We start from the raw sequence: 27,785 nt of genomic DNA, 5'->3' as shown, positions 1-27,785 counted from the left end.
TTTAGAAAAGCACCTTCACCTACACACAATCTTCTACACTCACTTTTGAGCTTCCACAAGAGCATACATCACTCTTAGTTGAGCTCACAAGCTCTCATTTTGTAATCCGACTTGCCAGTGTATCCAAGGGTGGTACGAGATGAAATTGGGGAAGAGCCAGACTTAGAGGGGCCTTTTGTGATGTGGTTCGATGGTGCATCCGTAAGAGACAGACTTGGAGGGGCCTTTTGTGATGTGGTTTGATGGTGCGTCCAGAAGAGCAGTGCAAAAGGCAGGAGGTGGTGTGGTGTTGGTGTATCTAAGGGTGGTACGAGATGAAATTGGGATAGAGCCAGACTAAGAAGGGCCTTTTGTGATGTGGTTCGACGGTGCATCTAGAAGAGTAGTGCAAAAAGCAGAAGGTGGTACGGAAATACAAGACCCACAGGGCAAGGTTATCTTTTTCAAAGCTAATGACCTTCAAGATAACCACACCAACAATGACACAGAGTACCCCACTCTTCATTTGGGTCTGAAGTAGTGTGTAAAATTTGGCATTTCCAAGCTAGTGGTGAAAGGTGATGCATTGTTGTTTATCAAGTAGCTTTTGGGCCAATAGTAGGTAAAGATGGATTCCTTGAGGCATTGTTTTTTTCCATTAAGAAGTTGTTAAATTTCTTTGAAGAAATACAATGCAAACATGTCAAGAGAGAGAAAAATCAAGAAGCATACCAGCTAGCTAGTAGGGTACAGGTGTATGTAGTACGTTTGTATGTGGCACCCACCACCTATGCATTAGAGAGACCTCGAAGGAGATAGAGGAATTTTTGAGCATGAGTCAATGTCCAGAGAGTTTATCCAAGCTGGAGAGGAGGAGGATTGTTCAAAACGCTCGCACGTTTACTTTGATAGGCAAAGACTTAATTGTAAGTTGTGAGCTTTGTCCTAGAGTCACTAAAGTATGAGCCAAGGAGAGAATAGTGGAATTATCCCACATGCAATGGTGCAAGGTTGTAGATCTTCTTAAAGCTCCTTTCATGAATAAGAAAATATATTCCATGTTTGCATTACATATCCCTTATTTATGGTGAGCTTGTGATGGGTTAGCAAATACTCAAGATCGTGTTTATGAGTCCAAGTTAATCTATCTTGGAACCTAATTCGCTTGAGTGATAATCTAGCCTAGACACACTTGTGTGCACAATGTTTCTCTTTCATCCACCCTAGCTATCATGATCCCATTCCCATCAAGTGGTATCAAAGCTCCAAGTTATGCTAGCTAGGTTTGTTATTGTGCACGTGTGTGTTGGTGATTAATATTTCAATTAGAGTGATTAATTTTTCTTAATCCTTCTAATCATTTCTTGATTACCACGAATTGGCATGTTCTCTGATTAAGTCATTGGGCCACTACTCTTCTTGATAATTGACAATGTTTAGTGCATTTATGTATATATGTAATTGCATTACTTAATTTTTCATTTTAAGTGATCGCATTAAGCCTATTCCCACTCATCTTTCATCAATAAGCTGCTCCTCACTTGAACAAAAATTGCATTGATCCATTAGTGTGTCTGCGTAGCCTGTCTCAAGAGTTTTCCATTGAGCCCAAGTACGATAATTTTGAGAGGGATTAAGCCTCGTTTCCACTAAGTGGTAGTGCAGAAGATTTTTCCTTTGAAGCTTCTCTGTTTTCCTGTGATAGCTCATTGTGTGTGTTTGTGTGTGTGTGTGTGTGTGTGTGTGTCCTTGAAGAGAAAGAGTGTTTTAATGCACTGGGAAATCAATTCGGTGGGAACCAATTTTTTAAGCCAAAACTGAAAAGGGGGTCTTGATTTTTTAATCCTCATTGTTTTGCATCCCTGCTCAACAATACTGAGACACTTGGAGCTTCACCAAGAAACATTGAATGTGCACCCCATCAACTAGCGCTTGTTGCTGCTCATTGTATGCTCCTCTAGCTTTCCTATCCCACACCAACAACCTTGCAAGTTGCTATCTACTAGGCTACTCAACTTGCTCTGCAACCGACTACACACCTGCTTACTCACGGATTTTTGTGCGACTCCAAGTCGTTATCATCAACATCTCCTGCAACGTTTTGCTTCCAAATGCACTTACTGCCTACAATTGTAGTGCATACCCTATAATTTCTTGGACACACAGCACATCACCATCACCAATATGCTTTGTCATCAAAACTGACCAACCTGAGAGACCCCACCAACTATGCAGAGCCATGTCATCACCTTTGTTGTTGACAGTTGTGCCCCACAATAGTGCATGGCGCCACGCGTATCCTGGCTTGCAACATTTCTTTCTTGGCACCTTGCACCATAGAGCATCAATGGCAAGACCCAGGCTTGCAACTCTTTTTTTTTTAAAAAAACATTAAAAGGTGCACTGAAAAAAACCCTCTAAGCGCCGATTTCCACACTAGATTTAATATTAGCAAGGCATTGTCTCACGGTAAAATTTAAAAGGATTGGCCAAGAGCTGACCCAAAGGGATTACTTCACCTTAAACTTGGCAAATTATTGCTCCACTCAAAGGTGTTTGGAAAGTTATTTAACTGATTCTTAGCATCGAGCATGCCCTTGTATACATAAGCACAAAGCACAACTTTATGTTATGTATGCCATGCCTATTAAGGCATTTGTGATGAGCTCAAGCTCGAGCACAGAAGCAAAGGATTATCATGAAGCTCCATCTGTTATGAACTTTGTTTACATGATTTTGCACAAACTTTATTTTTGCATCTTGTACAAATTCTTGAATCCATATTTGCATGCACTCAATGCAAAATACAAAGAGATTTTATGATGTATGGAGTTCTAGACACTGGACTTGGAGAGTCTCCAAGTGCACATACCACTCCAAGCACCATGAGGAAAGTGGCAACAACAACAACAAACTACAAATGCAAGATACTTGTTAGAGGATCAGCTCGTGTAATGGAGGACAAAGAAGAAGATGAAGACCAAGGCAAGAAAAACCTCGTCTACTGCGATGACATATTGTGAAGATTAAAGCCTCTCAACTTCAAGGGGAGGATTTTTTGTCATCCTTTGTGGATCTATCATCCATAGTGGATATGTATTGATATTCTGTGTGGATATTATGTGTCATCCTTAGTGGATAAAGAATATTTAATGTATTTTCCTAGCCCAAATTTCAAGGGGATGATTGTAAGGTGTGATCTTTGTCCTAGAGTCTCTAAAGTATGAGTCAAGGAGAGAATAGTGGAATTATCCCACATGCAGTGGTGCAAGGCTGTAGAGTTACTTAAATCTCCTTTCATAAATAAGAAAACCTATTCCATGTTTGCATTACATATCTCTTGTTTATGGTGAGCTTGTGATGGGTTAGAAAATACTCAAGATCGTGTTTATGAGTCCAAGTTAATCTATCTTAGAGCCTAATTTGCTTGAGTGATAATGTAGCCTACACATAATCACTTGTGTGCACAATGTTTCTCTTTCATCCACCCTAGCTAGCACTCTGCCATTCCCATCATAGATGACATATGGTCGATATGGAGTGCTAAGGAGGGTGCTCTACAAAGAGGAAATCGGCATGGTCTTGGAGTAGTGTCATGAAGAGAACGGACATCAAGGCAAGTATCAAGTACTTTTTTGAGTTCTTAGAGCGGGTTTTTGGTGGCCTTCTATTGTGCAACATGTGCACAATTGGTGCAAGACATGTCACAAGTGTCATACCATGGGTGAAAGACGACTGGTAAACCGAGTCACAAGGGACTATCATAGCCCAAAATGCTTTTGAGAAGTGGGGTTTGGATGCCATCGGTCCACTCCCTAAATTGGCAAGTGGTAGGAAGTACATCTTGGTGGCTAGTGATTATCTTATCGATGCCAAGGTGATTAAAGAGGTGAATGCTCATATTGTCGCTCAACTTTTTTTTGATTGTATTTGTTGCCATTTTGAAGTGCCTTGGGTGCTTATTTTTTATAAAGGTCAAGAATTTCAAAGCAAATTGGTGTGTGCATGAGTGGAAAAGGAGTGAAAATAAGCTGGGGACCACTACACCAAGAAAGCTTTGACCAACTTAAGCAGTATGTGACTACAACACCGTGGCCTAATGAAGTGTGCCAATGGGGAAATCATCAAGATGCTTACAAAACATGTGTACAAACAGGAGACAAAGTGCGAAGCTAACCTTGAGAAATGATTATGGGCGTACATGACATCCTACAATGTGGCCATGAACTTTACTCCATTTGAGCTAGTTTATGGTGGCAAAGAGGTAGTGCTACGAATGCATACACAGGTAGGAGCATTGAAGGGTATGTGGCGAGTCATGCCACTCAATAGGATGTTTTGTAGGACTAAATTGATAGTCTTGATGCCTTGCAGATGAATAGGGAAGCATCAACGGGTTTTTATGTGAAGCAGCCAAGAGAAGCAGGTTATGAAGTTCAAACAAAACCTACCAGACAAGAAGATATAGGAAGGTGACCTTGGGATGAATTATGAGAGCTACCTTGATTTCACTTTCCAAAAGAAATTCAAGAAGAAGTGGATAGGTCCATCCAAGGTGTATAAAGGTATTCCTAAAGGTACATATTAATTGGTGTGGACGAATGGTAAGCCTCTTAGGCATAGGGTAAAACGGTGCACGGCTCAAGCTATACTTTGACATAGGTTTACTGCTTGACGTTCATCAAATTGTGTTAAAGGGGGTTGGACAACCCACCTCAAGAATGATGGTGTGCAATGGAGATAGAGCCTTGTACATATTTTTTTGTACATATAGTTGTGGTTTTATTAGTTTGCTTGGTTGTTTGCTAGGTGTTGCAGTTTCAAGTTCAATAGACATGTTTGTGGTTGAACATGAATGTTCAACAAGGTCATTGGGAAATTATGGTACAACTATAGATGGCTGAGGCTAGAAGTGGTCATAGGAAGAGGAATATGTGCATACATGTGCATGGTGGGGTGCTAAAGCTAGTGTAAGGTCGAGAGCAGCTAAGGATATCGGAAAGTGTATGTTTATGGTGGTTGTTTAGGCTAAGAAAGATCCATATAGGGCTAAACAAGCTGGCTTCTCAAGGTTAATCAAGTGCTAGAAAAATGTAGCTGGATGTGGTCTTCAAAATTCTCTCGAAAGACGTCTAGACAACTCCTCAATCGGAGCTACAGGGTGAGAGTTATTGCAGTTTGAAGGTGGAGTGCTTTTCAAGTCCCCAACAGATTGGAAAGGTGTAGATGGATGAATAGAGTAGATTTGATTGCATAGATCTGAAGTGTCTTGTTGTGCAAAGCATGTTGGTCTTTTTGCATTGGCAATCGGAGTCCAAACAACCAAGTTATAAGCAATTGAAGTTTTTTTGGGGGTTAGGTATGTGCCAGTTTGATCGCATCGATTGGTGTGCCATCATGAGATTTTTTGGGCTTACCAGGGTCTTCATTGGTAGTATGCAATGTATGAGGTTATCCAAAAGTGATTGGGCCTCAATCAGAATTGCGGTTGGCAAGATATGCCCGATCGAAGTTTGTGGGTAGCAACAATAAAGTGGAACCTAGGGGTTTCCCCCGCTTTGGGGCCGGTTGTTTATAGCCATCAGATGGTCCAAGTGTAGCAGGGTTCTTGGGGATTGAAGTCAAAAGCACGGGCTTCTATTGTGGCTCTATAAAACTCCAGTCTGACATTTTAGCAAAAAAATGAGGCAGTTCAAAATGGGGGAGAAAAAGTGGTTTTTTTGGAAGCTTCATGAAGTAAATCCTTGAATTCATGAGAGAGAGAGAGAGAGAGAGAGAGAGAGAGAGAGAGAGAGAGAGAGAGAGAGATGAAGACTTGAGAGTCATAAATGGGCATTGCCCTACCAAAAAATGTAGCAAAAGATGCTAAACCAAGCTACAAAGGTGTCCAATGAGGAGAAAGTTGCCAAAGATGTAATCTCCCACCTATAAGGGGTTCGTTTAGTCTATTGGACGGCTTCTTTTTGAGAATTAAAGTCTATAAAGAGGTTTTTTTGACGGAGGAGTGTGTCTACCAAACCCATGAGATGTTTTTTTGTTGGGGATAGCCATAGCTTTGGCAATGATGATGTTGTAAATAAAATTTTTGAATCAAGATCAAGCCCATTTTTGCCTTGATTGGTGTCATTTTCCCTTCCCCCCTTCTATTTCTCCTACTCTTATTGTGTTCTGCAGTGTTGGCAGCAGATGTGTGTGCCCCCCAAACCAGTGGTGTTTGTGCAAAGAGAGTGAGATAGAGTAGTTGTGTGGGGTCAAGACAAGCTGTGATGGTGCATGTGGGTTGTAGGCTGATCTTGCTGAGTGTGTGAGTATTGGGTGAAGTGCAGGCGAGGTTCTTCTAGTGTAATTTGTATATTTTTGAAGGTGTTTTTGAGAGGACAAGGGTGTTGCAAATGCTTTGAGCTATAGACAGGTATTCTGTGTCTGTTTCAGGTGTGTTCCCTATGCCCCCTCTCCAACGTGCAGGAAAAAGGCCCCTTATGGAGCATGTGTGACGATTTTAGCAAGCTCCTCTTCACCGGACACATGTCCAAGTTCCCCTTGATATTTACAGCATGGGTGATTGCATGGAGCACCCCCCTTAAAAAGCCACCCATGTGCACCAGTTTCAAAGTAGAAGGCCAAGTTTACCTCATTGAAAAGGGGGAGACCCCATGGGTGCCCACGGTGTGAATCCGCCCCAACTAGACACCAACAATCCACCAACAAAGAGTGTTGACAACCGACAACACACACCACAGAATAGACAACAGAGTCATTGATGACGGCCAAGAGTGCCATAGCACCACCCCGGCGTGTCTAGCATCAGGGCAGTGCCCCGTATGTGCCCCCGCTAGGAGGGGGGTGAGGACTCCATTGGAGCCCTCTCTCCCTCTCTTGTGTTGCCAATAGCTATGTCTCCACACAATATATATACTTTGTGGCCTTGGGCCCTTTCTTTGCATGTGGGTTAAAGCCCTACCACGTGGCAACTCTACATGAGCCACCCACCCTTGAACTTTAAAAAAAAAAACCCTTTTCTTGTGTCTCTCTTTGAACTTGCCCCATTCATTGCAAGGGTGATCTAATGGAATTTCCACAAAATCCTCCCAGAAGCTCAGGTTCTTGACTACAACTCCCAACACTTGCTCTGCACTTATTTTATCATGACCTCAAATGGCATGCCTCAAAATGGCAAACAATCACCAGATTCCACACCGCCTTTGCTAACCAATAACTTCAACTAACAATATCCCCGTGCTCATAGCTCTGATCGACATCTTGTAACTTTTGGCTAGCTCCATACATTGCATACCATGTTCGCAAACCCTAGAAAACTCAAGAAAATCCTTGATGGTACACTTATCGAGGCAACCAAACTAGCACATAACTAGCCCTTGACAAAACTTTGACTACTCGTAACTTGGTTGTTTGCATTTTGATTGCCGATCCAAAAAGACCGATATGCCCCATAAGTCAAGAACTTCATATCCATCCACTCACATACACTTCAATGCTTTGTTGCACTAGTCCATACCGGTGGGGATCTACAAATCACCTCCACATTTCAATTGCCATATCCTACACTCCATAGCTCTGATTGAGGAGCCACCTAGACCTCCTAGGAGAACACTTCAAGGGACACCTTTGGCATTTCCATTTTTGCACTTTGAATACTTTGACCAGCTGCATTTCATAGGTATGTGGCAAATGACCTTGACTCAAAAAAACAACATAAGGTATACATTTCCGCAACCACCTGCTTGCACATGACCTTCATACCTGTTCTATCTCTTTAGCATGCACCTATAGACACACATAGCCCTGCTTTCCCCTCTTCATAGCATCGACCAACTTTAGTTGCACCATCATTGCCACCCCCCTTGGTGAGAATTTATGCTCAACCATAGTATTATGTAGATATATTAAGACTGCATCAAAGGAAAGGATAGATATAATCTTTATGGTAAGAGGGTATAAGAAGAAAATGACATATAATGATTGCTTAGTATAGAGAGATATGGAGAAAAGAGATCATTAGCTTCACAAATTCACCAGTGCTGGATGGAACCACAGGGATTATTATTGTAGTTGTAACTGCAAAACTCAAGAACACTTTGAGTAACTACAAAAGAAACCACTATTATATGTACAAAGTTTTATTCTTGTTGTCCATAACATGTGTTTAGGTGAGTTTCCCACCCCCTTCAACTATCACTTGATGCATGGAGGCACCAATTCTTTTTTAAAATACAACTTGAGATACATTCCATTGACCCTACGTTTGAGATGTCTACCATTCAACCTCGCCAGCTAGTAAGTACAATAGGGAAAAACCTAGTGAACTTTGTACGATCTTGTCCATTTCTTCTTAAAATTCCTCCAGAAGGTGAAGTACAGATAGCTCCCGTACTTCATAACTAGATCTCCCTTCTCTATCTGCTTCTTCGAAAAATGTTGCTCGAACTTTGTAGTCCTCTTTTACTGCTGCTTCACATAGAAATCTATTGTTGCTTTCATGCCATCTTTAAGTCTTCAAGGCAAGTGATTTTGTCCTGTAAAACATATTGATGAGCTTTTTCAAACTACCGCAAACCTTTTAATGCTTCCAATTGGACATGTACAAGGAGCACTACCTCTTTTCCATAGGCCAACTCATATGGATTTAACAACATAGTTTATGTCATCATATCTTACACAGACATGTTGTGGATGGTGCAGGCAATGGGACTTGCTTCCAAAGAAGCTGTCATGGCTAAGATTCAGTGTGTTGTCTATAGCTGTATGGAAGTTGACATCGACAAGAGAGTCAAAAAATGCGTGGTACAATGTCCTTGTGGCTCTGATGTCGCAGCTATTGCATACAATAAGTTATATCATTATGCACATAAGTGATCTCTTAGACTATGTCTCAGATGTCTCCCTAGTAATGTTAGTGTCTGAGATTCTCCTCTGTATTGCACCACAATGCCATGTTTATTTGTGTTCTACATAAGAAATTGCCAAACAAGGCCATGTCCGTGTTCCATACCTCCTGCAAAATGAAATATGCTCATATAAGGGTGTGAAACTACACCTCTTACAGTTTCAAAATGGCATTTCTAGGATGCATTCCTCTCAAATAAGCTTCCATGTGAAGCTCCACAACTCTTTAGGCTTACCAACCATGCTAGAAGTTATGATCCTGCTACAATAGTGGAATCAAACTCTTCTACTGGGGTTCTTGTCACATCCTTGTAACTATGGTCCTTAAGATTTATTCTCGTCGTGGTTTCCATATGTCTCAGGTAGATACTGTTATAACTCCAATCTTGGACCATTTTCAATTGTCGCATGAAGGGTCTTCCTAGAATGATATCATTGTTGTTCTTCTTGCCAAAGTCAACAATAGTAAAGGTTTTCTCATATTCAATGCCATAAGAAGAACAAATGCTTTTTATAGCAATCCTATGGGCCTTTCTATGGTGTCTGTCTGTGAGCTCAAGTTTCATCCTTGTAGCCTTCACTGCTGGTTTTTCCCATTTTTTCTAGATCTCTTTTGTTGCAATGGCAACGCCTACTCCACTGTCAAGGATTGCCATGGTTTTTACACCTTGGAATTTCATAGGAAGAGTGGTGTTCCCATCTTCTCCCTCATAGTACTCACCTACCTTGTTTATTGGCATTGGTCAAGTGTTTAGATGAGGCATTTCAAGCTCTTTGATCCCTTCCTCGATTTGAGTCATTGGTTTTTTTACACCAAATTTCTCTAGGCATTTTCCCATGGTAGCCCACATGTTTGGTCGTATTTTGAGCAACTCGGCTAACGTTATTGTACAATTGACTAGTGTCGACAAAATGTATATCAATCCTTTTGAATCAATGACCTTGCTGGAAGACAATCTCTGTGATGGGACTGTAATAACATCTGACTTGGCCTCGTACTCTACCGTATAGGATGGTAGTGTTCTTAGCGAATGGGGCTGACTATCCATAGACTGTACAGATCCTTTGTCTCCCCAATAGGATACCACTTCTAGATTCATTTGAGAACCAGTCTTAATTTCCTCTATTGGTGGAAGAGACAATCCTCTTCCATCACTCATTTGGTTTACTCATCTGCTTAGCTCACTCGCTTCATTAGCCTCTTTGACTTGTTTCCACAATCTGTCAAGACCATCTATTTCTTTACAACCCTCAGGTATAACTATGTGAAATCCCTTGGAACAGATATCCGTGGTATTTAACACTATCTTTGGTTCTAATGATGGGTCCTTGATCTTTTTTTCATGCTATTGATTGAAATTTGGCTCTTTTCTTTGTTGGTTTGCTGTAATTACTGGTGTAGGTGGGACAAGGAAAGGACAAGGATCACACCCTCAGGTTTTCCAGTTGGTGGTTCTAGCAAAGCGTGGGCTGTTTGAATCATTTTCTGGCACATTTCAAGCCAGTCCTTTTCTAGTTCCGCATATGGATATGCCATCCACCTCTGTTCTTGGGTTTGGTTGTTTTGGAGCTGCAGTTCATAGGCTTTCAATAGGGCATCTAATGGCTCATTAACCTTCTCTTCTATGGATGGTTCTTCTAGAGGTTGAAACGTCTGGCAAGAGAAGGTGCAACCTTTTCTTCATGTTGTCTTATCTTCTCTTTAGCTTGGGTGAGCTCCTCAGCTAGGGATCTCTGCTCTCGTTCCCTACGTGCTTTCATTCTTGCCTTTCTAGCTTTCCAACTATTCCGTTTTCTCTTGGTTTTTTGACTAGGTACATCGATCTTTGGTTCACTCATCTCTGGACTCACGTCAGTTTACGTTTTCTCTATCTCTTGCTTCTCCTCAGCTTCATTTTGAGCTTGTGCTCTCGTAACTACTTGAACTGGTATGATGTTTTTATTTTTTGAGCTGCTGGGTAGCTGAACAATTCCTGACACATTCGTTATGATCTTTCTGACTCGGTTTGGGTCTTTTGGACAGTTGGGGATCAAGTGAATGACACCACATTCAAGACAATAGGCATTCACTTGAGTCTCCGTCTGAGGACATTGTTTGACTAAGTGGTTGTCATGGATTTTGTGATAATCTACCTCTGGTTGAGGAGATTCTTCTTGCAATTCCTCTTGGCTATAAATAGGCTTTGACCTGCTAAGCATCTATTCACAATGATCCGCAATGTCCTTTCGTCCATCTGACACCTTCTTTGTTCATGTCAAAACGCAAGAGGTGGAGGTTGTATCAGCCTCACCACTCCATTTATTTCTCTCATCTTTTGTCGCTTCAAAGGACAATACCCGCTTTGGTTGTTATAGTACATTGCAGTTGGTACTAGCACTTGTTTATTAGATGCTTCCATCATCGGCATGTATCTCATGTCTATAGGCATTTTAGCACTTGGTAGCAGAGGTTGTTGTCCCAAGACAGGCTCTGGTGTTGTAACTCCTACAAGACGTGGTGCATTCCTCATAATGTATCTAGTGGAGTAGGTGCTACTAGAATAGGTTGTACATACCTCTCTCTAGCATATTCCATGCCATAGTGACACTCTTTCCTCATGTGGTTTGTCCTTTTTTCTCAATTTCCCACCACCTAAGCTCCCTCGGATCAGAATTTACAAAAGGAGCTAACCTCTTGACCATTTTGTTTTGATAAATGTTTCTTAATTGATAGGTGCCACTGGGTTTTCTATGGACTCACTCATCTGTGAATCACTGTGTTGAGAGGATGTGTTGTCCTCTTGACTCTTACAATCATTTTCTTTATATTTCTCACAGTTATCCACCAGATAAAGAGATTCTTTGATAAAAAAAATTAGTGTCATATGCACATCCTTCTGAAGACCCGCATGTCTCATTCCTTGGATATAGAGCAACATTAATCGTGCTTGCGTAGGATGTTCTGCTCTTGGATAGAACTTGACATATCTCTTGAGCCGTAATGATGCTTTGCGTATTGATTCACCCTCTTTTTGTTTGAATCTATGAATTTGCGAGACAATATTGTGAGCTATGCCTTTCTATAAGAATTCTTTGATGAATTCCTCAACAAACAACTCGTCTAGAGTCTCAAAATCACATCTTTCTGAGTAGAACCATGTAGCCACGTCATCTTCTAGAGTCAATCCAAACCTCGCAAACTGTGTTGCAAAATCCAAAACTTCCTCTGCTTTAATCACTCTTCTGAAAGCCGCTACATGATCTCTCAGATCTTTATCTCCGACATATTTCCTCTTTACCCATTTATGGACCTGGGATGGTCTAACTCACCGATTGTCTACAAGTCTAACCATAGACTCTCCCAATACTTCTCTCGCTTCAGGTCTTCTACTATGCCTAGGTTCTTCTTTAAAGGAATTGGTCATTCTCTTGGAAATTGCTCCTTGAGAAGGCATGTTTGCCATCTTTGTGATCACTTCATCTCTCCTTATGGCTCTAGAAGGGAATCCAGGTGGCTCCCCTTTTGGAATTATCGTGTTTGGTGGAGGTATATGTGGTTCTTCATTGACCAAATATCCACCTATGTCTAACCCCGGGGGATTCACCATGGAAAACTTTCCGCACCATGTAAGTGCAGGGGAGGGTTTTTTTTTACAAGTTACATAAGTGTATAAATCAGGGGTAGGCCCCTAATAATTCATCTCCCAAGCTTAAAAATAAGGGAGGGGGGTATCATATTTATGGGTAAACCGGTGGGTGGAGGGGAACCTGACCCGGGTTGATTATTTGTAATGATTGGTCACTGGTGTACACTAGAACTTGGATGAATTTTGGGGAAGTTTTTTATCAGGTCACACATAAAATTTGCATCAAGACGGTCATAGACAGGGGATGATCTGGAGTAGGTCAAGGGTTGATTTACACCAACTTCGGATGGGTCAAAATTGGATGAGTAGCCACAGTGCAAGCTGATCGGGCATATAGTTTGAAACTCAAAGTAAGAAACATTGAGGGTACATCTAGTTATCAGTAGAAGTGGTTCCTTAGTACATTGTCAGTCACTATGCTACACACTCTTTGACTAGTTTTACTTACATAGATCATGTGAGACCTAAATTTTATATGTAAGATAGGGGTATGATAGTTTTCTTCATTGATTGTCGTATAAGCATAGAAAGGGGGTCATATTTCCTAATATAAGTTGTATATAGGGTTTTTATCAAAATTGTTCGCTCGCACGTCGCGACCCATTTTTATATGGAGTGAATCCCCCAGGTGTCTAATGCAATCCGTGGATTTGTGCTTTCTACAACTCTATATTCTTGTCCATACTTGTCAACAACTATAGATTTTCAGTGCTAGTCAACTCCGTATGTATAGACATTTAAGAGCTTGTAATCTGTCATCTCTTTTGGATATGGCTCTGAGCACCTATAAAGGTTAACCTTGTTGTCATCAATATATCTATATAGTTCCTCACTCTTAAGATATGTCATCCAAACTCTTTCAACAAGCTTAGTATTTATCAATTGCAAGTTTGGAAGATCCATTATGGGCGGATGCTCCTCTATCGCCGTTGGGATCCTGAAGCTTGTATAAGCTGAGCTTGACTCTAAAGAGGACATGATCTATGGGCTTAACAACTCTAGCTTAATGTAAGAAGGCTTATTCCAAAGTGTTCAAGTACTTCGGTTAGGGAAAAATTGAAACTATGTCCAAAACCGTGATCGTTTTCTCACAATTCTCTCAAATTGTCGGGTTTAGACATCCCTAACTTTCGGATGAATTTTGAGGCCCTAAACAACGTTTTTTTGGATGTTGACCAACAATGAATGATAGAAGAGCCTTTAATTGTTGTTTAAGGATAACACTAAATCTTGTAGAGCTACTTTGGAGCTTTGTTTTGATTTTAAAAAAATTGAATCCGATATTGGATGCTCAAGTTATGGCCAAAACAACCAATCTGTGCCTGAAGAATTCATACGCGTATAATGCCTACTGGCTCAAAATTGCTCCAAAATTTAATCGTATACTCTCCTTGATGTTCTCTAGCCAGTCAAATTCTCAATTGCAAGTTTTAACTTCAGTCTTGAGACATCATACACATATGATGTCTTCTAGGCCAGATTGAAGTGACTTTTAACCAGAGACTCCTTATCACTCAAGCAACTCTCTCAACAACTTTCAAATTTCAATTTGAACACTTTTTGTGCAAGTTATGATCACTACAAGCAGGACCTTGCCCATTTTCTATCTTTTTGGCACTTTTTAGCCCAAATGAGCTCCAAATGCAATGAAATTTTGGCTAGGGACTTCTTTTATGCTCTAGGATACTAGGGTATACTCAAATGTTTGATTTGACCCAAATCTGAACCCTAAAACATCATACACGTATGATGTCTTTTTGTTTAGATTTCACTTAGATTTCTATGTAAAGCCCCTTGGGGAACTGCCTAAGAATGATCCTCCCAACCTCCATTAAATAGCCCCTTGGGACTCATTCCCTATGCACACTTGCAGCCGGCCCCTTGGGCCTGGTCCTTGACCACCGGGCATTGCCCTTGGCATGATGTTACTCCCCCTTGGAAAAGCGTTTTCATCCTCAAAAACACAAGTGATGATATCTTCGTAAGAACACTAATGTTTTCCACCGGGTCACCCCTCATGGATCCAACGGTTCGTTAGAGCGGAACCCGGTTCAATAGGAGGTTCAATGAAATCAAGAATAACATCTTGATTTTCCACATTGTCGTCCATGTGTAACCATCTTGGTTAACCGACTCATAACCAACATAGCGTGAAGACTCCATGTAGAACTAACTTGAGAATGCTAAACAAATTATCACAACTAAGAGGTGTCTAAATACAAACCCAGGTTTCAAACTTTTTGAAGATACTGGAACGTGCAATAAAACCTCTGCTCAACTTTCCATGAAAGTAGTATGGTGGCATACTCATCGGTGGCGACAACCAAGTCCTTGACTTGCTGTTGTTTCTTGCCAGTAGAGCGAACCTCATCAAAACTGATGATGAAGGTTGAGAACTTGAGAATAACAAGCAGAGACTAAAACTAGTCACAACATGCCTTTCATCATATGAAGCAAACTCCCAACCAAAAAAGTAACCAATCCAATTGTGTCGCTTCGTGCTAACGTATGCACTTAACATATCCTTTAGCGTGGTTTACTAACGTATGCACTTAGCATATCCTTTAGTACTAAATAGAATGCTTGTAAACTGTCCATCCAACGCAGGGTGAATAATAGAGAATAAGAGTGAGGTACTTTCCCCAATCAATTAAAGAGAGTCTTCCATGACCGACGATAACCTACGACTAACCAACTGAGGTTCCAATCGGATACTTGATGTGAATTGAGTGAAGTAAATTCATAGAGTTTAGATCATCCAATCCCAAACACCCATACTAAACCATTATTGTATATGGCCGGGTGTAAACTCATACTAAATCCACTAGAGAGGTTGCACTTGAAGTGCAAAAACTTGCAGAAATAATAAAGTCCATGAATTTGCATGCCGCTTCGAACAAATTTGTGCTAAACACTAGGGCGCATAACACCTAGTGTGCATGCGTTTAACTCAAACTAATTTGAACCGCAATTTCATGACGAGACTTTCCTTGGTACTGACGTGAAAGCCGTGCAACATAAGTTGGGCCATAATAGAATGTGAAAACGCAGTCACACCTAGGTATCGTGAGACATTCTCATTAACATAGCGTACTTGGCTATACGTAGAAACGACCCTCTGTTAAGGTGGTTTCACAACACTTGTAATCACAACAAGTCTATACTTATACCAAACAATTTCTGGCCACTGAAATTGTTCCTGATACTGTGTGCTCCAAATGGTCTAACAAATAGAGGCGACCAGCACCGACGGACGTCATCGCGACACATCATTAGGAATTAGGTGCCAGTGTGAGTCCTAGAGACTCATATTCTCCACATGTGGAATATGTCTCAAATAAGGATGTCAGGAAAAGTGACATCCATCAAGAAGGAGTTGTACTTGTGTGTGGAGGTAACTACAAACACTCTGCGATGCGAGTGAGAGGGACCCTCATTATCATGCTCCACACTGGCTAAACTGAACTCCTTGAGTTCCTAGACCATGTTGTATCCCATGTGACAACATGTGCCAAATCGAACACGACAAGTGGGTTATACCTGCATAATGTATATTGGACACTACGGCCCAAAATACTTTGTTCCGACATGCCCTTAGCATGGCCCTAGGGATTGAACTAAAAATTCAATTACCCGTATTCAAAATCACAGGAGCACGTCTCCCACCTGTGAAAAAACCAAACAACATTGCACTGGAAACCTTGGGTGTTGCCTTCGCAATCCAAACCCGTAGAATCTACCTAGTCAAACCCCTTGGGAAGACCCTGTGTAGAAACTGCTCAACTAGCAGGTAACGGTAACCAACATAGTTAACCGTGTACATAACAATGGGAATCAACTTGAAAAGTTGAATTTGTCCGCTACCACGTGGTAGATTGTGGAATTCTTTCCTTGAAAGTATAATGGGAATAGATCAAACCGTGATCCTCAATGCCTATGGGGTGATTTAGTAAGCACCGTTGGGTCTTACCCCAAAACTATGCGTCCATAGACACTCGTAGTGCTATAGAGAGAGCAGGAGATCTACACAAGTGAAATGCCTAGCTCTTATAAACAGCCATGCTGTCGCAATGGTTTGTTGCATCTAGACTCCGTGGTAGAGATCAGCTAATGTGATTTTATCAAAAACTCAACTCGAACGTCGCACTAAAAACATGTAGTGCAAAAATGACACTCTAAACATCCGTAATGACAAGACTCTGGCTTGTCCATTAACATCGATGTGTACTCCACTGGGTAGATTTGTTCGATCTTAAGAACAATCACCCAAGGAATGCCAACAGCTATGTCGTACCCGAGATCTAACAATGACTCTTAGCCAACGTCTGTGGCTCATAGCCCTTATGGCAATTAGTGTTCAATCGACGAAACAATGAAGACTAATGTAGAGGGCATCTTGCCCAATTTCTAGCTGAGAGTTAGAGCACCTTGGCTTAGGTTGACTCCCAAACAAAATAGGTATCAAAAGATTCATAAAAGGTTTTCATTATTCTTCAAGAGAAAGAATAAAGAGAGAGAGAGAGAGAGAGAGAATGATGGGCTGAGGAACTTTCCTTAAGTTACTACCTTGTATATACTGTACCCATGCTCGTGTGCATCTTATGCGCAGTGTGCAGCTTATCCTATAAGCATGCAATAATCTTGTTGTATAACGCTCTCATCAAGAGAGGTAACAAAAAACTCAAGTCACATCTTGCCCCATACCATGTAGGGGATCGTGACTGTATGAAAATGACTTAAATATGGCACTTTGCCGGTGAACTAAGTCTTAGATTTAGGTTCCTTTTAGTGTTGTTGTGAGTTGATAGCAACCAAAAAATGATGTTTAAACAATCCAGAACTTATCTTGTCCGTGACAAAGTGGCGGGTGTTATAGCGGAAGCATATTGCATGAGGCGGTAGAATTGAATCTACCTAGCTAGCATGCCGTGCATGCAAAATTTTAAGCCCTTGGCAAAAGTGATGGCCTCAAGCGTGAGAGCCAAAACCGTAAGTGACTTGCACATATGTACTGGTAGGGATGAGTGATATTCCCTATTTTGCCAGTTCCCCACACTTGTGTGCCACTGCCCTTGATGCCAAGTCATTGGGCAGTACCTTGGAACAAGGGAGAAGCCTTGCTTCATGTAAAATTGTCAGAGCACTTTGTGTTGTACAAAAGTAGTAGTTCCCAATGTAAATGTATAAACATGGAAAAATAAACAGTTGTGAACATGGTCTAACCTGGTCATCCTACTGTAACCAGTTGTTTTGAAATTTGGAAGGGCAAACGCAGTGGAAGATGGCTCATAGACATAGCTGCTGCGTGAGAGAGAGTTGTTGCGTATCGCATATACGCCCTCTTTGCATGTAATGAAAGAACACACAGACAAACTGACAAATTCCTCCAAGTTTTTAAGCTCATTGCATAAGTCGGACGGAAAAATCTCAATGCGACATGCCAAATTGGAAGCCTTGCTTCCCTTAACAACTTATGGAGTTCCTGAGAGCTCATAGCTAAAGGATATTTATGCTCACAAACAGATGTTATAGCAAAACAAAGTCTACCATGTCAACCATTCACAAAAAATAGACCTTGTCCATTTGTAGATCTGTTGGAAAAGCAGAATTATGTGTGCAAAGTATGTGCATCTCGTACATACTTAAATCTAAGAATGATATCTGTGATCAATCGTAGATGTCGAGGATTCCCAAACCTCGAGCAAGATTTTCCGAGCAATCCCTAAACCGAGCAAGATAGGGCAAGGTACACTATTAAAAAAACAAACAATGAAATAATCTTTTTGAGATGATTTCAAGCACAAACAAGAAATATAAACAATACTCCAATTATTTGTAACGCTAAACCCATATTATATTTTTGAGTAGAGAGATATCCTTGAGCATGGGCTTGGTAGAATGTTGCTCTTGCTAGGCTATAACAGTTAGAAACATTATAGTCACACCAGGGACACTATATTCAGGTGGTGGCATGACGTTGCTGAAGCTCGTTATGGTGACAAAGGTGATGAGGAAGGTGGTAGGGTTTATTTATGGTGCTTTAATAGAAGAGTTACCAAGGCTGATAGATTCATGAGGGATATACTGGGGACAACTTTGTGCTTGTACATTCCCCCTCCCTTTCACCTACTCAGACGTGTTTACTCATGCTTACAACCTCTCCACTTCTTGGACTCTCTCTTGGATCTTATTTGCATGTGTTGATTCCTACTGACAATGCTCAGAAAAAAAAATGTCTAGTGTAGTCCCACCTACAAATTTTGAGTTTACCTTTAAGATTTAAATTTGAAGGTGTGAAAACCTACTAGTTCTATATAAAATTAATGTGAAAACCTTGATATATATAGTCTTCATGTTGTTTATTTTGAGCATGTATCTGCCATGGCCTCGACCCATTTTCCTCGTGCAACGATCAACCTTGTACAAGGGGCTCAGCTAGTGTGCACACCTCTTGGAGCCCTGGTTGAAGTTCTGGCCGCTATAGCAATGTAGCGACTCCGCTCTTAGTCTCTCTCTCTCTCTCTCTCTCTCTCTCTCTCTCTCTCTCTCTCTCTCTCTCTCTCTCTCTCTCTCTCTCTCTCTCTCTCTCTCTCTCTCTCTCTCTCTCTCTCTCTCTCTCTCTCTCTCTCTCTCTCTCTCTCTCTCGGCATACAACTCTGAAAATTCTAGGTAGGCTTTGCGATACACAAAGCAGACCTAAAAAAACCACCACACAGAATTTCCAGCCAATAGTAGCTCGTTTACATAAGTATTTCAGGCTCTGAAAATTTTCAGGCCATCAAAGCCGTAAGTCCTGAGATCGATATATGATGTAATAGTCACAACCCTCATAAAGCTACCCAGATTTGAAATCATGGGACATTAGATACTAAAGTTTGATTTACCACCCTACAAAGATTAATTTGTGATGGCTTGAGATCTGTTCAAAATGACTCCTTCATACTTCACTTGGAACCACTTCATCGCATCTTCCTTAGTCACCTGGTGGTGGATGCCAACATGTGCCTTGGCCCGCCCTCTTTCTCCTACCAACTCTGTAGCCAGCACGCTCAAGCACCACATTGAAATCCATGCCATAAATACCAGTAGATGGGTCATATTTGATACCCAGATCAATGTGCTCTTGAATGCCGAAACCAAAATAGCCAATGTCACTGAAATTTCTTCTGATGAGCTCATACTCTTTCACCTTCAAGCCACTCTCAAGGAGTTTCATGGCCTTAGCTCCCCGAACAATTACATAACAGGCAATCTTTTCGTTCCTCCTGATTCCAAAAGACCTCACAGTGTAGCGAGCCTTGGAAAAGACTAGAGTTTTCCCACTTAGTTGCTCAAGAACCTTAGCAGCCCTTGTGAGACGATCACCACTCTCACTGACTGATATGTTCAGCACAACCTTTTGCACTTGTATCTCCCGCATGGGGTTGGCAGCCTTCTTCTCTGACACGTCCTTATTTGCGACGAGAAGAAGCCCCCACCGATCTCGCTCATGCACTGCTCTCTCTCTCTCTCTCTCTCTCTCTCTCTCTCTCTCTCTCTCTCTCTCTCTCTCTCTCTCTCTCTCTCTCTCTCTCTCTCTCTCTCTCTCTCTCTCTCTCTCACACACACACACACACACACAGAGTAACCCCCATTCTCAGAGTGCATATGATGTGTCGATTTCAACATTCATCCATTCATTCGTACTTGAGGGTATAAGCATATGTGTGTGTGGGTGTGTGGGTGTGCAAGAGCCGCCTTATCTGGTGCCAATAGAGGGAGAGAACTTAGAAGCTGTTGCCTTTGTGTTATAAGGGCATGTGCGATGCTTCCTGTAGCAAAAGACAATTTAGTGCAGTCGGAGGAGTTTGTACTGTGCCACTTCAAGCATGGATTGCACCCTGCGAGGTTCCCGTTGTCAGCTGGAGCAATATCGTCATCATTATCCAGTCCCGCCCACCCTCCTAAATGCATCTTAAAAAACTCTCTCTAGCCATCCGCGCCGGCACGGACTGCTAGAGGGCGATTGCTTGCACCCTGCGAAGCTGCCAGGTGTTAATATGCCATCCACCTTTGCCCACCCTCCAAAGTGCAAATTGAACCTTTTAAAACTCTCTCTACCCATCCGCGCCGGCGTGGATGGCTAGAGGGAGAGGAATTTATTAAGAGTTGAGTGAAAAAATGATCATCCTCCTTATATAAGGGGTCCCACGTGGAGGACACAAATCTGTCATAGTTCAGGAACTATGGAGGGGGTAAGCAGAGTTTACAGGTTTTGACTCGAGTAGCCAATTCGTCCATGCTTTCAACCTGTAGATGCCCGTCCACCCAACTTTTTTTGCACCATATGGATCTTGGCCTACCTTCGCACGCTACCAGCTAAAACATTCTCTAGTTTCCAAAAGTTATAGGCACCTTGTATAAACCCATTGGGTGCGACCTGCTTTTTGTGGAGATAGCAATTTGTAGCATTAATCCAACCTTATAGTCCTGGGAACCCCACTACCTCCATGCCCGACTCAGCTCTAAGGGCGCACTTAGAGTGCACAGCATCCCAACATGAATTATTCCCTTTTCTAGCATCCTCACATCTATACTAAAAAAGAAAAGGTCAGCAAATGAAGCCAAAAATGAAGCAGCAAATGAGATACGAGCTTGTGGTTTAGGGTTTTTGGAGCTGTAGACGAGGGTCAGAGATCAAAACATCGTCCGTGTTTTGCACCAAAAAGAACCGGACATGCCTCTGTTTTGAGAGGAAAAGGCAATCCGACCGTCTAGTGGGTCCAAAAATTGAGCACCTTTTCTAAACCAATGGAGGCTTGCCACCTCAATTGAGAGTATGAAGGTCTCGGTAATCCGAACCCCCCTAAATTTATTGCATGGCTAACTAGATTGGATCTCTCTCTCTCTCTCTCTCTCTCTCTCTCTCTCCAACCATGCCAGCTAGAATGGCTTAAGAGAGATTCGCCTTCAATCTAGCTTCCCTTTATTGCTCTAAATCTACTCCTTTTGAATAGCACGTCTTGAGGTCAAGGCTCGTTGAATAAATCTTTGAGGTCATTTGGGATTGTTTGTACAACGTGAAAATTTTATTTTTCTTCTCTCTCTTCTCTCTCTCTCTATATATAAATGAATATATATATATATATATATATATATATATATATATACACACACACACACACACACACACACGCATATGTATATATAAATATATAACAATATGGTATGAGATAGATGCTTCTTCTTTTTCTTGCTCTCTCATGTTCTTCGCTACTCAAAACAAAGCATTTAAATATTAGTCTTCGTTTTAAGGTCAAACATCAAGTAAATTGAGTTTATGTCCAAACTTAAAGTACTTACAGGGATTTTGTAACCAAAAAAGTTCCCAACTTTTTACCTTGAAAGTGAAGGCCACATGAAATTACAATCGTGATCTGTTTGTTTAACTAGGGAATCTAAAGCACAATCCTAAATAGAGAAGCAGCCGTGCTCTCTCTATCACTATATCTGTTTTGAGCTTGACATGTTTTTATGCATCCATGTAAACACTCACACCCCTAGGGTTTTGCAGTTATCACATTGTATCGTAGAAAGATCCTAACCAATGTACTTGACAATGGAGCACTATGAACATCACCAAAAAAATTGAAACACATCATGACTTGAGAATTGATATAACTAGAGAGCTAGAGTTGTGCTAGATGCTTACAGATGCGTACAAAAATTTGCTCGGGCTTGTCTTTGCTCAAAAAAAATCGCTCGGTCCGTGGTAAGACTCTAGACGTCCATTCCATACCATAGTTATCAAGCACATGATCAATAAACAAATATCAATTGCGTACCTCATTAAGTACATCTGCCGACGAAGCTTGCCGCCATAAGAATCGAATGAGTCACCAACAAGAAGAAAACCGAGAAATGATTTTTCTAGATACCGATGTGTGGTTCAACAGACATGGCCGACAGTCTATTCAACGTCACCATTTTGGATTGCCTGCATCTTAGAGTTGAATTAATGATCGGCCTTGCCAATCACCGTTGCCTTATAAGGCACAGGCCACTCCTGAGTTGTCTTTACAATTAGACAATCGTGCCTCGTAGAAAATCGTGTAGAGGTTATCTCTATCGAAGCCGTGCTCCTTAGTCCAAATCATGGTAATGACTACCAAAATTGGACGTAATATGTTGACCTTGGTCATGACGGTTTTGTGTGGTGCTAGCAAATAAAAGGAAGAATACTTAGATATCAAAAGAGGTGATGCAAACCTGTTGTATTTGTCGTAGGTAATGAAAATCATCGATAATTAGCCATGCTAATTACATGATGTTTAGGTAAGGTCATCCCTTCACATGCGTTGCTGGTGAAGCATTGCTATTCCGTTGGAAGCCGACCGGCCATACGGAGCTCGCTCAAAAATATTGGCTATAGCGAGGGTTTCGAACCGCAATCTTCTTCTTGAATTCCCGCAAGCTCCTTCTTGAATTCTTGGATTTTTGAGATTTACAAAAATTCTGCATGTCGAAAACCCTTTGCTACTCCGTCGTTTGCTCACCCCAATACGGTGGCTTGCCGTGGTGCCGAGAACGGCAAGCAAAGAGATGAAAGAAAGAGGGGGGGGGGGGGGGTAACCCGCGGGCACCCTCCCTTGTCTTGATTAGAAGGCCCTAAGGTTCTTGACCTTGGGTGCTTGAATCTGAAACCGAAGCTCCCTTGGAGCTATGGCGTCGATGCAGCGGCAGTGCACAAGAGAAAGAGAGAGAGGGCGCCTGATGTGAGGCTCCCCGGCTTGCATGGGTGTGTCGTAAATTGTTAAGCAGGTCGAAGCGACCTTGCCAAGCCCTCCTACACCTAATTTCAAGCAGGTCAACCCGCCTTCTTCCCCCTTTGCTAGGGTTGCTGCACACGGCCCTTCACGACTCCGACTTGATCTCAACTATTTCCCCTAGGACCATGCCCACACCATGTCGGCTTCTCCACACGTCTTGGATGAACATGCAAAAAAGTGCAGATGAGGACCACGCCCTTCCCTTCAAAAACGTGAGGCTCTGATACCAATGTAAAGCCCCTTGGGGAACTGCTTGAGAATAATCCTCCCAACCTCCCATTAAATAGCCCCTTGGGCCTCATTCCCTATCCACACTTGCAGCCGTCCCCTTGGGCCTAGTCCTTGACCACTGGGCATTGCCTATGTAGCCTTTGTATTGCATGTGTATCCGTTGGCCCTTGGCCAAGTCCATGCCCTCCTATAGTCCTACCCTTGGCATGACATGTACTTGGGGAACTGCCTGAGAATGATCCTCCCAACCTCCCATTAAATAGCCCCTTGGGCCTCATTCCCTATCCACACTTGCAGCGGCCCCTTGGGCCTGGTCCTTGACCACTAGGCATTGCCCTTGGCATGACATTCTACCCAAGGTACTCCTTGATGCATACAACAAGAATATGTGATCACAACAAATTTTGGATGTCAAAATTGCTCAAAATCACCACTTTTTCACCTTTACCTTCTTGTATCTACAAAAATCTCTTTAAATGCAAAAGTAGGTGACCAAATGAGTTGAAATTTCACAAGCAAGCTTAAATCATCATTCCCAAATCCCCTATGTGGTCAAAAGTGCAATTGGACTGTCAGATCTAGCCTTGAGACATCATATGCGTATGATGTCTATGTGCTCAGAACTAGATGAAATTTGGTATGTGAGCTTGTTTTGTGGTGCTAAACACCCTGGTATGCTCAAATTTCAAGTTTGGTCCCTAAAAGTGACCTTTAGACATCATACATGTATGATGTCTAATTGGTCAAATTGAAGTAAATTTCACTCCACAGGTTCCTCACTACACTAGCAACTCACAGCAAGTTTCAAAATTGAATTTGACCACTTTTTGTGCAAGCTATGGTCAATTCAAGCAATCACTTTGCCTAGATCTATCTGTGGTCTTTGCAAGCCCAAAAATGCTTCAAATTTGATGAAATTTGGCCTATATGCTTCCTAAATGTTGTAGATCACAAGGGTGCACTCAGTTGTAACTTTTGACCTCAAATCTGGCCTATAAGACATCATACGCGTATGATGTCTAGGTGGTCAGAATTCAGTTGTGTTTCTACCAGAGGTGCCATTGGTGTGTACAACAAGAATATGTGTTCACAACAAATTTTGGAACTCAGTAATGCACAAAATCATCTCTTTCTGACAAGAAAATCCCCTTAATCTATAAGCCCAAACGATATGAAATTTGGTGTATGTGCTCAACATAACATGCAGAAGATGGGTATAATGTCAAAAGTTCAAATTTACTGTTAGAATCATCCCTCACACATCATCATAGCGTATGATTTTTGCTGATGAATGTTTGGACATAATTCATTCACAAGCATCCCCAAGTCTCTAGCACTGGTTTTCAAGCCCTTCTACCAATTTTCATGGAAAAATGTGCTCAAAATCACAAGTTTCGCTTTTTTTCCATTTTTGACACTTCGTCTTTTGTCTTTTGGGTGTCAAGAGTTGGTCAAAACTCTAGTCTCAGTGTGTACCTAGGGTATAACCCCCCTTTTGAACACTCTGGTGCAATCAAATTTTTAAAATTTGGTCTCCAGATGCCTCTTGAGACATCATATGCGTATGATGTCCCAAGTTTACAGAATTGCAGTTTTTGTTCACAGAACCCTTGCACATGCCCTCTTATATGCACAACACCAATTAGTCATGCAAAAAATCAATAGAAAGCTGTTTATTGCATTTTTTTCTCAAAAGCAGACTTTTCAAAGATTCTAAATGCAAACAAGCACTTTAACAAATAAATGAGTAATGAATAGCTTTAGATCAGAATCATATCACTTACCTAAAGCTACTCCTATAAATCATCTGGGGTTTTGCAATTATGAGTAGAAAAAAGCTTCAATGCCACACACGGACTAGCAAACTCTTTTATCACCTCACAAACCACTCAACCACCAACAACTACTCTAATCTACATCTAATACTATAAATCCTAACTAAATCTACTTAGTAGCAGACCCTCGGCAAGACACACGCTTCTTGGCTATCCACTTGATCTTAGAATAACCTCTTCCAGATGCACTTAAGAAAAATGCTTCCTTTAGCCAAAACTAAAGCAAGCAAGCAACCATCACATGAGTGTTAGTAGGATTACCTACTCAAGCCCTTGTGTCCCCGACAGTGGCGCCAATGTTGCGGGAGCAAATTACACCACCCATAAAGTGCATGCAACACAACCTAGATCAACATAATGTCAATCGAGCACACATATGACACGATAAACGCACAGAGACAATCTCTTTAGCTTATCAGGCTGAGACCATCCCACGCATACAACACTCTTGAAGGCTAACTAAACCACAATCTAGAATCTCGCTGCTCTCAACTACACCACTCAACCCACATACACACAAACGGAAGGAAACTCAGTAAACCATACCAGAATTGTACGAAACGTAGGGAACAACATCCTCTCACTAGGATACACCTGTCCCATAGCCTCTACATTTAAAATCCTAACTCTAAACCCATCTGTGGAAAAAGCGTATGAAGACAGAGCCAGATTTCAAAAGTGCCCAAAACTGAAGTCTATGAGTACTTATGCGTAGCTTATGTCGCCACGATTCTAATGACTACTTACACGCAGAAAACAGACACCGTTTGATATACTTATGGCTGCAAATAGCTTGTAGACAAGTGAACGTGTGGGCTCCGTTCCGCAAGGAATGCTTGGCATTGTCGCGTAGCTCTTGCCGAGGCTAGCGCAAGGGTGTTGTCAAATCTCCAATGTGATGAGCCAACGGGGAGTTGCGTCAGGGAGAAGCTCACGCTCTCTCTCTCTCTCTCTCTCTCTCTCTCTCTCTCTCTCTCTCCACAGTCGATAGCGCTTCTTCGCCTTCTAGGTTAATTCATGCCTTAGTTGCAAACATATGGATAAATATGCGATAAAAATTAATATATTCCAAGAAAGAGCTCAATTCATATACATTTTGCGGTGCTCTTGCTTGCTGAACACACTTAATATTATCATTAGCCATCTCAATACCATTCCTAGAGATAATGTGTCCCAACAGCTGACCTTCCATACCATGAAAATTGATGTAAACGGTTTCAAGCAAATCCTCTTCTCCTTGCATCTCTCAAAAACCGTCTCTAGAAAAAGTAGATGCATTTCTTCTAGAGAAGATAGTGAAATCATCCATAAATATTGCCAAGAACTTGTGCAAGAATTTGCTGAATATTTCTATCATACACCTCTAAAAAAGTGTCTGGAGCATTACAAAGTCCAAATGGCACGACTATGTACATGAATGCTCCCCATTCAGTGATAAATGTCATTTTGGCTCTTATTCTAATGCTATTTTCAATTGATTGTAGCCACTATAGCCATCCATAAAACTATACATCTCATAGCCAACAATCTTGTCGAGAAGCATATCCGTAAATGGGAGTGGAAAGAAGTCTTTAAAACTTTGAGTATTTAGCTTCCTATAGTCCATACACACCCTTAACTTCCCTTTTTCTTTGAGTATTTAGCTTCCTATAGTCCATACATACCCTTAACTTCCCTTTTTCTTTGGAACCACTACAATTGGGAATAGCCGGTCATCACTGCTTGCAACCTCAATAATGAACCCTTCCTTCAGGTGATTGCAAATCTCCTCTTTGAGCTTCTTAGCATAGCTGGCGTTCATCCTGTATCTCTATAGTTTCACTTGTCTCACATTAAGTTTCAGTGGTATCTGTTGGGCTCGAGTATATGGGGGATGTCGCCTGAGGGCCAGGGCGAGAATCTGTGCGAGTTGCAGAGAACGAGAAGGTTGAGAGAGAGAGGAGAGACTCGACACAAGCCAAAAACAAATAACACACTATATTGTATTGAAAGCCTTACAATATAAAAGGTAACCTTGCCATGCATAACTTGGAGTCCAAGTGAAGTCACCTGCATGCTCCACAAAGGGAATTTCCCATAAGTAGATGACCGACAAGGGCTTGAACCCAACAATCCCCCCCTCAAGCCCGAACTGGACAAGAAACTCATGATACTTCGAGTGTTTGGTGTACTCATCAATCGTGAGTTTTAGGTTTTCTCACAACCAAGGATTTGTGGTGTATTCATAACCTGGTGCTAGGTGAGTAACCCCCCCCTTGAACAGATAGGGTGTAGGTCAAAAAAGTTAGCTACCCAAAATGATTGGAGTTTTTGGTTCACTGCCAAACCTTGGGTTTAAGGTGTACCTAGTAAACTCATGAGAAGTGAAAACAACAGGCTGAGAATTGACAAAATGGGAGGTC

The 27,785-nt window shown here is 41.6% G+C and overlaps 1 pseudogene; it reads right to left on the bottom strand.

The window, feature by feature from the left end:
• Positions 1–19,391: 19,391 nt before the first annotated feature.
• LOC147437324 (large ribosomal subunit protein uL5 pseudogene) lies at positions 19,392–19,950 on the bottom strand (annotated as a pseudogene).
• Between the last annotated feature and the right edge of the window lie 7,835 nt (positions 19,951–27,785).

The sequence above is a fragment of the Adiantum capillus-veneris genome, chromosome 17 (assembly GCF_014529385.1).
Source record: "Adiantum capillus-veneris isolate H3 chromosome 17, ASM1452938v2, whole genome shotgun sequence".
In the NCBI taxonomy this organism is placed as follows: Eukaryota; Viridiplantae; Streptophyta; class Polypodiopsida; order Polypodiales; family Pteridaceae; genus Adiantum; species Adiantum capillus-veneris.
This window is presented reverse-complemented; position numbering and strand designations above follow the sequence as displayed.